This window comes from Rhincodon typus, chromosome 31, assembly GCF_021869965.1.
Source record: "Rhincodon typus isolate 14 chromosome 31, sRhiTyp1.1, whole genome shotgun sequence".
NCBI lineage: Eukaryota > Metazoa > Chordata > Chondrichthyes > Orectolobiformes > Rhincodontidae > Rhincodon > Rhincodon typus.
In genome coordinates this window covers 11,008,439-11,021,013 of record NC_063362.1, presented here as the reverse complement: position 1 = coordinate 11,021,013, position 12,575 = coordinate 11,008,439, and positions in this window count along the sequence as shown.

The window sequence follows — 12,575 nt, the reverse complement described above, 5'->3', positions numbered from 1 at the left end:
GGCCTGCTGTGTTCATCCAATTCTACACCTTGTTATCTCAGAAAGGGAGATTCACTGCTTTAACACTCCCACAGCATGCCAGAAACCACATGAAGAAACCACCCGTAATTAACATTAATGGATGGAAAATCACAGAGTGGGGCAGGCCTTGCATTGAGAGGGCCAGAGTGGAAAATCTCCCCATAAATTAGCATCTTAATAGCTGCATGCAGGAAAGAAAATAAATGTCACCTAGGACCAAAAGAGTGTGCTCTTCTGGGGTTAAAGTTGATTGATATAATTTGGGTAGAACTGTTTAATGTGATTAACAAACTTGGAATGCTTTTAATGCTGATACGACACTTCATTCCCCTGCCTAATTCAGCAAGACTATTTGCAAAGTAAACATGCACATAAAACAAAAGAGCACAAATACTGTTCTTCTAAATAACATAAATTAGATTGAAATAGCTGAGGTGAAATGGATGAAGCTTGACACTAAACACTCAATGTAATGCAACAATTGAGATACTCAATAGGATACTGAGTTACCAAGGCTTGATCTAAGAATACACGTCAGTGGTAACCATGACCTAGCTATACTGAGCAGTTGGCCAGACATAACCTTATGTGTTTCATTGGGTGTGTGCTTTTGCTCAGTGGTAATGCTCTCACCTCTGAGTGAGAAAGTTACAAGTGCAGGTCCAAGGCGAGGAATCTGAAAATGTAATTTATGCTGACATTCCTGTGTAGGACTGAGGAAGCAATGTGCTGTCACAGTTGCTATCTTTTGGGTGGAATATTATACTAAGATCATGTTTGTCTTCTCAGGTAGATGTGAATAACCCAAGAGCACTCTTCATATCAAGCTGTGTTGGCTTGATATCTACCTTCATCAGACATCATTAAAAACAACTCAGCTGCTGCTGCTATGTACATTACAGCAGGGACCACATTTTAAAAAAAAACCCTTTGTTAATTCCTCAAGATGTTTCGAAGATAATGCCTTCATTTCCATTCTTCTACTGGTCATCAAAAAAAGCGGGTTGTTTAAATATAGGGGCTAGTGCACAGAAGAGCTTCATGGTTGTTCCCTCGTTTTGGAGGTGCGGTTTATACAATAAGACTAAATAAGCTGAGGCTCACAGGAAGTGTTTGAGAGGTACTATTATAGAAGTAGCTAAAATTGTTAAGGCAATGTGCGTGGTAAAGTTATAATAAGTTACATATTTGAAGAAGGTGGAGTGACATGAATTCTAACTGAATTCATTGGAGAGTAAAATTGCACCTGATTCCATCAGTTTCTAAAAAGGTGGGTTAGCTTCATTTTTCCACGTACCAAGAAGTCAACAAAAATGGAGTAATATAAAGTTATGATCAGTCAAGTCACTATAATCTTACAGGACCATATGGCTGCTCTCTCATTAGAGAGAGACAACTGGTGGTGATTTAACCTGAGGGCTACCATACCTCAGGCAAGGGGAGAGGTTGAGAAGGAGAGTGCTTCATGGTAGTCTTAGCTGGCACAGGCATTGAACCCACACTGTTGGAATTACACTGTTTCACAAACCAATTGTTCAGCCAACTGAGCTAAACTGATCCCCAAAGCTTAAGATAACCATGAGGGATCCCCCCGTAATCTTGTTAGGGTCTGCCATCTCTATTTTGAAAGTAACATGGGAACACCTTATATGGAAGGAAGTTACAAGCAATCAAATACACTCATTTCACTAACTCGTCCATATTGTTATTCTCTGTATTTACACTTTGCTATCAGTTGTGGATCAGCCAGTAACACGCTTGACTGTAAGCCACAATAATCCAAGTTCATATACCACTTCATGGCTTAAGCACAAAAATCAAGGGGGACACGTTAGTGCAGTACTGAGACAGTGCTGCACTGCTGGAGGTGCCTTTTTCTGGATGAGATGTTAAACAGAGGCTTAATCTGCCCATTTGCGTGGATGTAAAAGATCCCATTGTACTATTTTGTAGAAGAATAGAATGTTCTCCCTAATGTCCTGGTAATATCTATCCCTCAATCAACATCACAAAAACAGATTAATTGATTTATTTGCACAAATTAGCAGCTGCATTTCTTACATTACAAAAGTGGCTTCACTTTATTGGCTGTAATACACCTTGCCATACTGAGTGTTTAGAAATGCAACTTTTCTTTCACAGTCAGTTGTTGAATATAACATGCAAAAGGATTGGTTTTACTTATGGGCGAAGCTGATACTGTGTGGAACAACAACCACGTATGTGTAGAAATGCAGCATTGCAGTATGACATTGTTTGACAATTAATCTCAGTCAACTTTGTTTTAAACTAAAGACTTTGGTCTAACAGTATACATTATGTGCAGGGAAGTTGCAGGGGGAAATGACAAAATTGGTTTGTCTAAGTCATATTCCGTGATCATGAAGATCAGCAAAGTTTCTACGAAGTGAAATTTCACTTCTCTTAATTCCACATTCTGCTGTAGCTAGGAAGGTAAGTCAGAAACATTCTCCTCTTGGTTGTTAGATTGCCCATTTTGACAGTGAAGTAAGCAACAGGTTCCAGCTAAGAATAATTGTATGCTTGTGTGAGCTCGAATGACATTTTGAGAATATCTGCACATGTGCCGATGGATCAGGGTAGCCTTTCTTAACAGGGGGTGTCCTATCACCTGCATTGGAAAACAAACTCCAAGAAGGATTGAGAGATGTCACTGCATTGCATCTGGCTAGACTCTGCAATTACTGTGTCATTACAGGGTTGCTATCATATACTGAATTTCCATACTAAATGCTTACATAGGCCGTTTTAATGTTAAAATTTGACATGATGTGTGATTTAAAACCATGACAACTGAAGGCTGAACAGAAAGTGCACATGTACACAAAATATTTTTAAATAATACAAGTATGTAAATACGAGGGATCATTCCATGATTTGTAACTTTTAGTGGATGGACTTTATAGATGGACTGTGCCACACCTCACGCCCCACCCCTCTCATTTGCTGAGGTACAATGCTTATTAGCATTTCTCCGTTCTGAGAATGTGAGATCATGCCACATTATATTCATATCACTGGACCCTTGATGTAAATGGTTTGGTTTGATGCAATATTGCCAGGTGATATTAATGAGCTTGTATAAAAGTAATCTGATTGATATTTTGATTAAAGTGTTAAACTACTTAAAACAGGGTGGAAAAAACCATGCCTTGTATGTGTGTAAATTCCAGTACAGTTGGTAGCTGTGTGTTACTGTCATAAATTTGCTCTATTTGGCATTTTATGGCACTGTTATCTCTGCTGCAGTAAATCATGTGTAAACACTAATAGATTAAGTTTCTACTGAAGCTTTTAAAATCTGCCTTTCTGTAGGTGACTCAGGGACTAAAATAAAGCATTGGTGAGATACCTTCACAGCGGATATATTTGCAGAACTTGCCTTTCCCTGTGGGGCTAATGTTGACATTAAGGCTGGCGGCTGGTGATTGGGGATCCAACTCAGCATATTGTGAATGAAGGTCCCAGAACTCATTACGACTCAGCACATTGACTGACCCTTTGGAGCAGCTCCAACTCTCTGGTCTCAGACAGAATTCAGAATCATTTCTGGTTTAATTCAATCGGTGATAACTCCTGATTTAATGAAGCCAAAAGTCAGTGTAATTTTCCTTTACGTGTCTCCACTGCATAAAATTGACTGATGTTGTTTTGACCTGTACAGATCAAGAAGTTAAGTGCCCAGATGAGGGAGGTAATTCAGCGTACTTCCTACCCACCTCATTGTTCTGTTTATCACAAATCATGATTCTAGCTAGAAAGCTAATTGGGTTTTAGTAGATCTTCATGAAAGAAGACTTCCATTCATCCTTCCACCACTAACCAAATCCCGCTTTAAATTGTAGACAGTCAGGACAGGATCTAATGTGGCAGTAATGTTTCCTCTGGTTAACAAATGATGTTAACAAACTAAGCTTAGATATGAAGAATTGCTGGCATTGTGAGTCAACAGACTGCATTGTATTCCATGTGGAGTCAATGTGTTCTGGAAAAGAGGGGAAATACTTACAGTATTTCATGAAAACAGCCCACGCATGGCCTGCTCCCCTGCTTTCAGTTCTCGGTAAAATATTTCCATTTATCTAACTCCAGATTGCACCATTGCATGACCATCACTAGGAAATGCAGGGCATAGGGATGAGGACCAAATGAATCACACTGCTGTATATTTTGTTCAAGGACAGCCCTATCCTTTCAATGCTCTGTACAAAGGACACCTGTCGGGTCCAGAAATTCAGTCTTCGCCTGATGGTGCTCAAGAATTCCTTTATTTTATACACCAGAACTGACTTACAGTCTCGTACATTCTGAAGAGAAGGCTCTGATATTTAATATAAACAATAAGTATCAAGACAGCCTGCATATTGTACTGAAGGCCTCCAATATGACTAAATAGATGACTTGATCTAGGGCTGGAAGGTTGGCCATTTCAGCTGTACATCTCCAAAGTGAAGGAAGTCTCACACTACCCCCCCAAGTACAAATTGGTACCTCAACAATGGAGGGCACCAGGTAAAAGCCAAGAACTCATTGGATCAAGACAATGCTTTCCAACAAAGTATGTTCAGACAGTGTTCAGGTTCTGTCCCTTGTTTGGTTGGTAGATCTCATTTAGAGAGGTATAGTCAAAGTTGCCAACTTGTGGAAGTTTCATCAAATGACCTCCTATCTCCAATTGCTTTGTTAAGCGAATGTTTTCTCCATCTTAAATATTGTTTGTAACTAATAAAATTAAAAGAAAATGGAAAAAGAATAAATACGTCATATATTTTATTTTATTGCTCCCTGGGTTTGCTTGCGTTGGTGTCGATTTGTCTTTTGATTGCAGGACAATCCTGACAGCTTAACAATCAAATCTGTTGTGGAGGCCAGAGGCCTACAGTAAATAATGCTGTCAAGTTGAACAGTAGGAGAAGTGACAAAACAAATGATGAAACTGAGTAGAACCATTGAATCCCTACAGTGTGGAAAGAGGCTATTCAGCCCATTGCATCTGCACCGACCCTCTGAAGAGCATCCCACCCAGACCGAGCCCACCACCCTATCCCTGTAACTCCACATTTACATTGCTAATCCACCTAGCCTGCAGATCCCTGGACTATGTGAGGAAACCAGAGCACCCGGTGGAAACCCACGTAGACACAGGGAGAACGTACAAACTCCACACAGACAGTCACCCGAGGCTGGAATCAAACCCAGGTTCCTGGCCCTGTGAGGCAGTAGTGCTAACCTCTGTGTCACCATCCAATCCCAAGTAGGTGACACCAAAAACAAATTGCAGGAAGGGGAAAATAAAAATAAAAATCAAAGAATTGAATGTAAGGCATGAACCAGAATGTATTGAGGGGAATGGAACTCACAAGTTTTGTTTATCAAGTACCTGAAAACATTGGAACAACCAATGTTGTTGGAATTAGCAGTGTCTCTAAGAGGATGGGTGGACCAATTCCAGCGATAGAAATAAAAGGCATCCATTTTGGGGCTAAATGGCCTATTTCCACACTGTAGGGATTCTACAGATTCTATGGATTTCTATGATGATTTACACAAGCTCAGGAAATTTCATATTTGTTAGACAGTCAGTGAAGTATTCTTTGAAATATCATCACTGCAAAATGTAGGGACTGTTGAAACGCATTTTCACATAATACGTTGCTGCAACCAGCAGAGAAATATTGAAGAGATGACTATTTTCAATATTAATGTCGTCCTGCTCCTTGACTCTTGGTTCTCCACCTGGGTTTTCTCAGTTGTAAAAAATCAGCACTGGCTGTATCTTAAGGATATTGTTACCAGGGCCCCAGTCCAACAGCAGATGGCAATGTGCTACTGCAACAATATTTCGCCTGTATTTCCACAGTGCCCTCAACATCTGGAAATGCTTCTCGTGATATAGTGTCCTCTTACTGGGCAGGAATGAGCCTAAGCATTTTACTCATTGACTATGAAACCCGATCCATAGATATACTACCAAGGACTTAAGTCAAACCAGAATGCCTGTTAAATCATTATCTGTCTGGGTCTGGAGGTAGTTAGGAGTATCCTACTATGAATTAAATGTAAAGTGACATTCTTCTGTCTAGGAATCCTTGCCTTTAGTTAAGCTGTGTTGGTGGTAAGCTGCCCACTCACGTTACTTGATGGTCTCCTTGCTCCTTTCCTAACTATCTTGGCTAAAAGACCATATGACTGGACTCTTTCTGACAAGACCCCCAATGACTTGTTTCCTTTAACATTCGAGCACTACTTCTGCGTCAGTGATTTGCACAAAACAAAGCAGAGTAAATAAATAATATGTTGTTGTGGCCCCCAAATGCTTTGATTTCCTATTAATTATTAATAAACAAAGCACTCTGGCGTGAATATAAATTGTCATGAACTGCCACTCCAAGTTGGCTATTGAAAAACATATTTACTTATTTATTTATTTATGCACAAGTGGATTTTAAAAAAAAGTGCATTGTTCCATTGCCGGTAAATTCTAGATTCATAATGACATATTGTATCAGAAAGGAAAAGATACCTGTCAGGGAGTGACCTGCTATAAAGTGGAAAACACAGAGGTTTCTGAAAAGCAGCAGTGTTATCTGTCCAAGAATATTAAACATACATTACCTTGAGAGTTACAGCTCGATATCTCCACTTGCTGTGCCAGGTTGTGTTCAGGAATTTGTCCTTCTCGACTTGGACTAAGTACAGGGTAAATTGCCTTATTTCCCTGAGTATTCACCTCACCTTTTCCGAAGATGTCTGAAAGGGTGTGATTCTGTAGGTGCTGGCACCCTTGCCTTACCATGGTTGCTCAACTTAGAGCCATCACGTGATACAGCACAGAAACAGACCCTTCGGTCCAAACAGTCCATGCCATCTATAATCCCAAACTAAACTATTCCCACTTGCCTGTGCTTGTCCCATATTCCTCCAAGCATTTCTTGTTCATGTATTTATTTAAATGTCTTTTAAACATTGTAACTGTACCCGCATCTACCACTTCCTCTGGAAGTTCATTCCACATATGAACCATTCTCTGTGTAAAAAAAATTGCACCTCATGTCCTTTTTAAATCTTTCTTCTCTCACCTTAAAAATATGCCCCCAACCTTGAAATCCCTCATTCTAGGGAAAAGACACCTGCCATTCACTATACCCCTCATGATTTTATAGATCTCTCTAATGTCACGCCCGTCCCCCAGCAACTTCCTACGCTCCAGTGAAAAAAGTCCCAGCCTATTCAGCCTTTCTTTCTAACTCAAACCCTCCATTCCCAGCAACATCCTGGTAAATCTCTTCTGAATCCTGTCCAACTTAATAATATCCATCCTATAACAGGCCAACCAGAACTGGACACAGTACTCCAGAAGAGGCCTCACCAACATCCTGTACAACCTCAATATAATGTATTCTTTAAGACTGATTTTAACCAGTAAATGTTTTATGTCTTTTGATTGTTTCACAGTTTCATAAGCATGATCTCGACATCAACACATACTTACTTTCCAAAAGAAGTCATTGCATAATGGTCAGCGAAACTTTCTTTTTATTATTCACTCCTGTGATGTGGGCATAACTGACCAGTATTTATCATCTATCCATCCCTAATTGCCCAGAGGGCAGTTAAGAATCAATCACATTGGCATGGGCCAGACCAGGTAAGGATGGCTGTTTTCTTACCTGAAGAACAGTAGTGAACGAGATGGGTTCACTGATTGTTTTACTGCCTCACTTATCTAATGATGTTGAGGTAAATCAAAGTATTTTAACTGCCATCGTTGTTGAAAGAAGACAATCAACGCAATTTGAGTATTGGATAGGGACTAAACTCAAAAAAAAATTGTGTGGATGCTGGAAATCAGAAACGAAAACAGCATCCCATGTTGAGAAAACAGAATTCAGTTCTGAACAAGGGTCTGGACCTGAAACAGTAACTCTGCTTTCTCTGTACAGATGCTGCGAGGTCTGCTGAGTTTTGCCAGCAATTTCTATCTGTATTAGATATAGAATGTTTATTCACTAAGTAATCAGTTATCCTGGTATATGTTCATGAATGAATTAACACTCCATGATCAATTCTCCTGCTACTGGGGAGATCTTCATTTTAATTATTGCTCTTCCCCGTCATCATTGTTAATGATTGTGGAGCATACCGTCATAAAGAAAAGCTGCTCACATTTGACAACATAACAACTACTCATGTACTATTCTTAATAATATGAAATCAAATGTGCAAACATAAGGATAAAGTGACGTCTAGAAGGAGTTAAAAGGACTGAAGAGGTGACCAAAGGTGAGGTCAAAGAGACTTTGAGGAGTTTGTTTTAATTAGAGAAGATATATCAAAGTACAGACCGTCCCTAGGTTGTGAACGGATTCCTTTCTTGAGTCCATTTGCAAATCGAGTTGTACTCAAGTTGGATCACAGTGCAGGACAATTTAAAGCAGCTGCTTGTAAGTACAGGAAATGTTCATATGTCATATCTTTAAAATTACATGAAATCACGTTCATGAGTATGAGTGTTTGTTAAATTTGGATGTTTGTAAATTGGGGACGCTGCAGAATGATTTAGGAACAAAATTCCAGAATGCAGGACATGAAGGATTTTGAGATTTTCATTTTGAAAATTTGAATAATTTAATGCTCGTTAAAGTGAAGCTATTAATGAGAAAAATTGATACACATTTTCAAATGCTTTTCATTTTGTCTTAGCATCAAACTTCAATGCACAACCTTCTGACTCAGAGAGCTGTGTCTTACCAGAAATCAATCGACTCTGTCACTTCCATCTAGTTTCATGGAAGGTTTCTGTCTGTGAGGCTCGGCAAGTTTGTGTATGTGATCATTTCAAACTAGCTACATTAACAATAAATGACTCCCTAAGGTACCCATCTCATTTGATCTGAGCCCCACTTTCCCCACCATAGGTTGAAGCACATTGCCTGTCCTTGAACTTCCCCAAGTCCCCACCCTACCTGTCTATCTGCATCTTCTTCTGCCCACTTTATTCCCCACTCTACCCTTGAGCCCAAGCATGCCACGTAAACATGCCTGATCTACATGTTCACTGTTCCCCTGACAAAGCCAGGATGCTGCTTATCATCCATTCTGAGGAAGGGTCACCAGACACAAAACGTTAACTCTTATTTCTCTTCACAGATGCTGCCAGACCTGCTGAGCTTTTCCATCAACTTCTTTTTTTGTTTTAGATTTATAGCATCTGCAGTTCTTTTGGTTTTTATGCTGCTTACAGTTCATGATTCCCCTCTCACATTGCTCCTTTCCTCTGTTGTCTCGCCTTCCTGGATATTGAGTTGCCCTTTCACTATTGGAAACCCCTCTCCACAATTAAGTTCCACAGCCACACTCCTGCACAGTGGCCTCTGATAACCCCCTCCTTACATTTTGGGGAACAGCCTCCTAACGGTTGACTGATGGTTGACTCTTAACTGTCCACTCCCTTGAATGACTTAACCAGACTTTGCCCCAAGTGATGAGTGACCAGACCCCTGACTGATATTTATACAGCTTTCCAGTCCCTGGATGGTTGCACTGGACACACAGGAATGACTGTGACTTACTGTCTGCACTTTACATGTGAGAACCCCCTGAACTGACCACTCTGAGTGGCAGACTGATAATGCACAAACCTCTGGGCTGATATTGGAGGCTGCCCTTGACTTATTATATTGGGAACCCACTGCCTGAAGGGTGACTTCCTGCACCTGACTGAGGTCCACTCCCCTTCAACTTTGCAACATGGCTAGTTGCTTGCAACACACGAAGAGTTGTTGCCATGTAAGTGGCAGACCCATAGTGCAAGTATAACACTGACATATCATGATGATGCTGTGCAGCAACCAGTCCACTGATGACTGCTGACAATCATAAGAAGTTGGCCAGTCTTGTCTCAGCACTAAACAGCTAGGCAACATGGAGGTGTGATTCGGTGGTCCTTTAAGGTTTGGCTGCTTGACCAAAGCGGAAAAGTAATGGATAAGGCATTAGACGGGTGCATCCAATTAGTCACAAAGTGAGTGAGTGGGGCAAATGGAGTGATCGAGCAGCCCTAAAATGCAGCCTGGTCCAAACTGTGAGCTGTCCAATCATGCTCCGTGTTGTTGAAGCATTGCAATGAGAAGTGCTCCAACGTGCAGCACTGATGTGCATAAGCATTCTGTTAGTGATTTGGAGATATGTCATGATGATGTGGAAAGGCTGGTATACATCGGATGCCAATGTCCCTGAATATAGCATTCCTATGGGTGCTGCCCAAGGAGTGTGCCTTGAGATGTTAGTGCCTGTGTCCAAGATGGAGGTCCATGGGAGCAATCAGTCAGCTAGAGTCACCGTATACCCGCTCTCATTTTATGTTAGGATTTCTTGACATCTAGTTTCAATCTGCACAGACTGGGAAAAGAGGAGACTACATGTTAATGAGGTAAGATAAAGTAATGTTGAGGGTGATAATGAACAATAATCCACCTTTCTAGGCCTCTTGCTACTCGCTAGCAACAGCCTCATCTCAGCACACAACACTTAGTTGGAGAGTGCAACTTTCTGGTCTTAGCATCGAGAAGGGCCTTCCTGGCATCTCACCTGACTTTCCCACATTTCTCACCTTAGCCCAGATCGTTCAATGATCGGGAAGATTCCACACAGAACAAATGGACAGCTAACTGCTGTGGCCATTGCCTAATAAGAACTGCCCAAAATTAATGGAAGTGAGGCTTTTCAGCTGGAAGAGAAAAGACTTTGATCACATTCCAGCTACTGATTGGAATTAAAGTATCACTACACCACTCTGCATTCAGCATTTAGAGAATTAAAGAATTGTTTAGGTTTCTTTCTGTTCTTTATCTACACTTCTTGTGCAAACTTTTTCTTTTACAGGTGTTGATATTATGAACTGATGAAGCTTTGAGAAGGAGCAAAAGACCTTATACTGAAGCCAAGTTCTGATAATATGTTTGAAATCATACTTGGAAGTTTTAAAATGTTTGAAAACAACAGTTTCTACATAACTGAAATACAATTGCCTTTTCGATAATGCTCTGTGATATTGGTGATTGTATTGGCATAAATGAAGATCAATAATGAAAATTAATCCATTGTTCTGATGGAAGTTAATGATCGAGTTCTGAAAGGGATATTCACAGATGGGCATAATCAATGATGCATCTGCAAGATGGTACATCACTGTTACGTACATACTCACAGAGTTCATTTTGGTTCTTAAATATTTTGGAACATATTAACTTCAAAACTGCCTACTGTTAGAGACAGCATTTTCCTGTGGGCTGACTGTTGTCAATGGGAGATCAGTAAATAAAGATCCCCAATACCGCATTGCAGATGTTCTGTTGCAACACACTACTGCCTCCCCATGACCCTCCTTCTATTTGTTGTTTGTCACAATGAACAGACTTCAACCAAAATTGTAAGGGATAGTTCAGAAATAAGATACTGACCTGTAGGTGTAGAAATTCATCTTTGGCAGTGGTGCAAAACAGGCAGGTACCACAGTCTTCAAACCCTAGCTTATGTTCAGTTCTATTCAAAACAATGGGACTGACTTTGAAGCTCAGCTTCTAACAGATGAATTATGTGATATTGCCTGTTTAGTCCTACAACCAAGACAAATTTATACTCCTTTGGGTCAGTGCTTCTGTGATGGTTTGGAGCAGAGGTTATGGGTCAGTGGCTATCCGTGATGGTACAGGGGTAACTCTATGGGTCAGTTCCTAGCAACGTTGGTACAAGGAAGAACATTGTTAGTATTTTATTTTCTGCTCTTAAATTTTGTTTAAATACGGCTGAAACTGATGGATATATTTTTCCCCTTCTCTACTGGTTATAAGTGTCATAAGTGAAATGAATTTAGGAATCTCATTCCATTCCCAATAAATCAAATCAATTGCACAAAGCCTATCTATAAGTCAGAACATCATCCCATATTTCACCTTTACTGTAGCTGATCCAAAAGGACCAATACTCACACTAAGTGCTAAAATCCAACATTCAGTTGAAAATTTAAACTAAAAGTTGCTCCTAAGAAACAACACAGCAAGGCATTCGAGATCCTGAGCACAAAGTACTGGAGGAATTAAAAGAAAAACCTGTAGCTCAACCGCTAAAAAGTTCGTCTAACTGAAAACTATCTGGATATCAATCATGCTGTGAAGTGTTGAACTTAATCAAATTACCAGTAATTATTTAATTAATTTACAGAGAACTGCCATTAACAGTCAAAGTGTCATGCAGCTTTTCAAAATAATTCTGTTCTCCTTCATGCTGTGTGTCTGTTTTCTTCCCTACATTTATCTACTTTTTAATTTATTTTCCCCCTTACCCTTATAACCTTTATTCCTTCCCTCTTGAAGGTGTTAAATTAGGCTAGAATAGTCACATGGGCAGGAGTCTGATTAAAACAACAAGGTGCAGGGCTGGATGAACACAGCAGGCCAAGCAGCATCATAGGAGCAGAAAGGCTGACGTTTCGGGCCTAGACCCTTCATCAGAAAAGCCTTTTCTGATGAAGG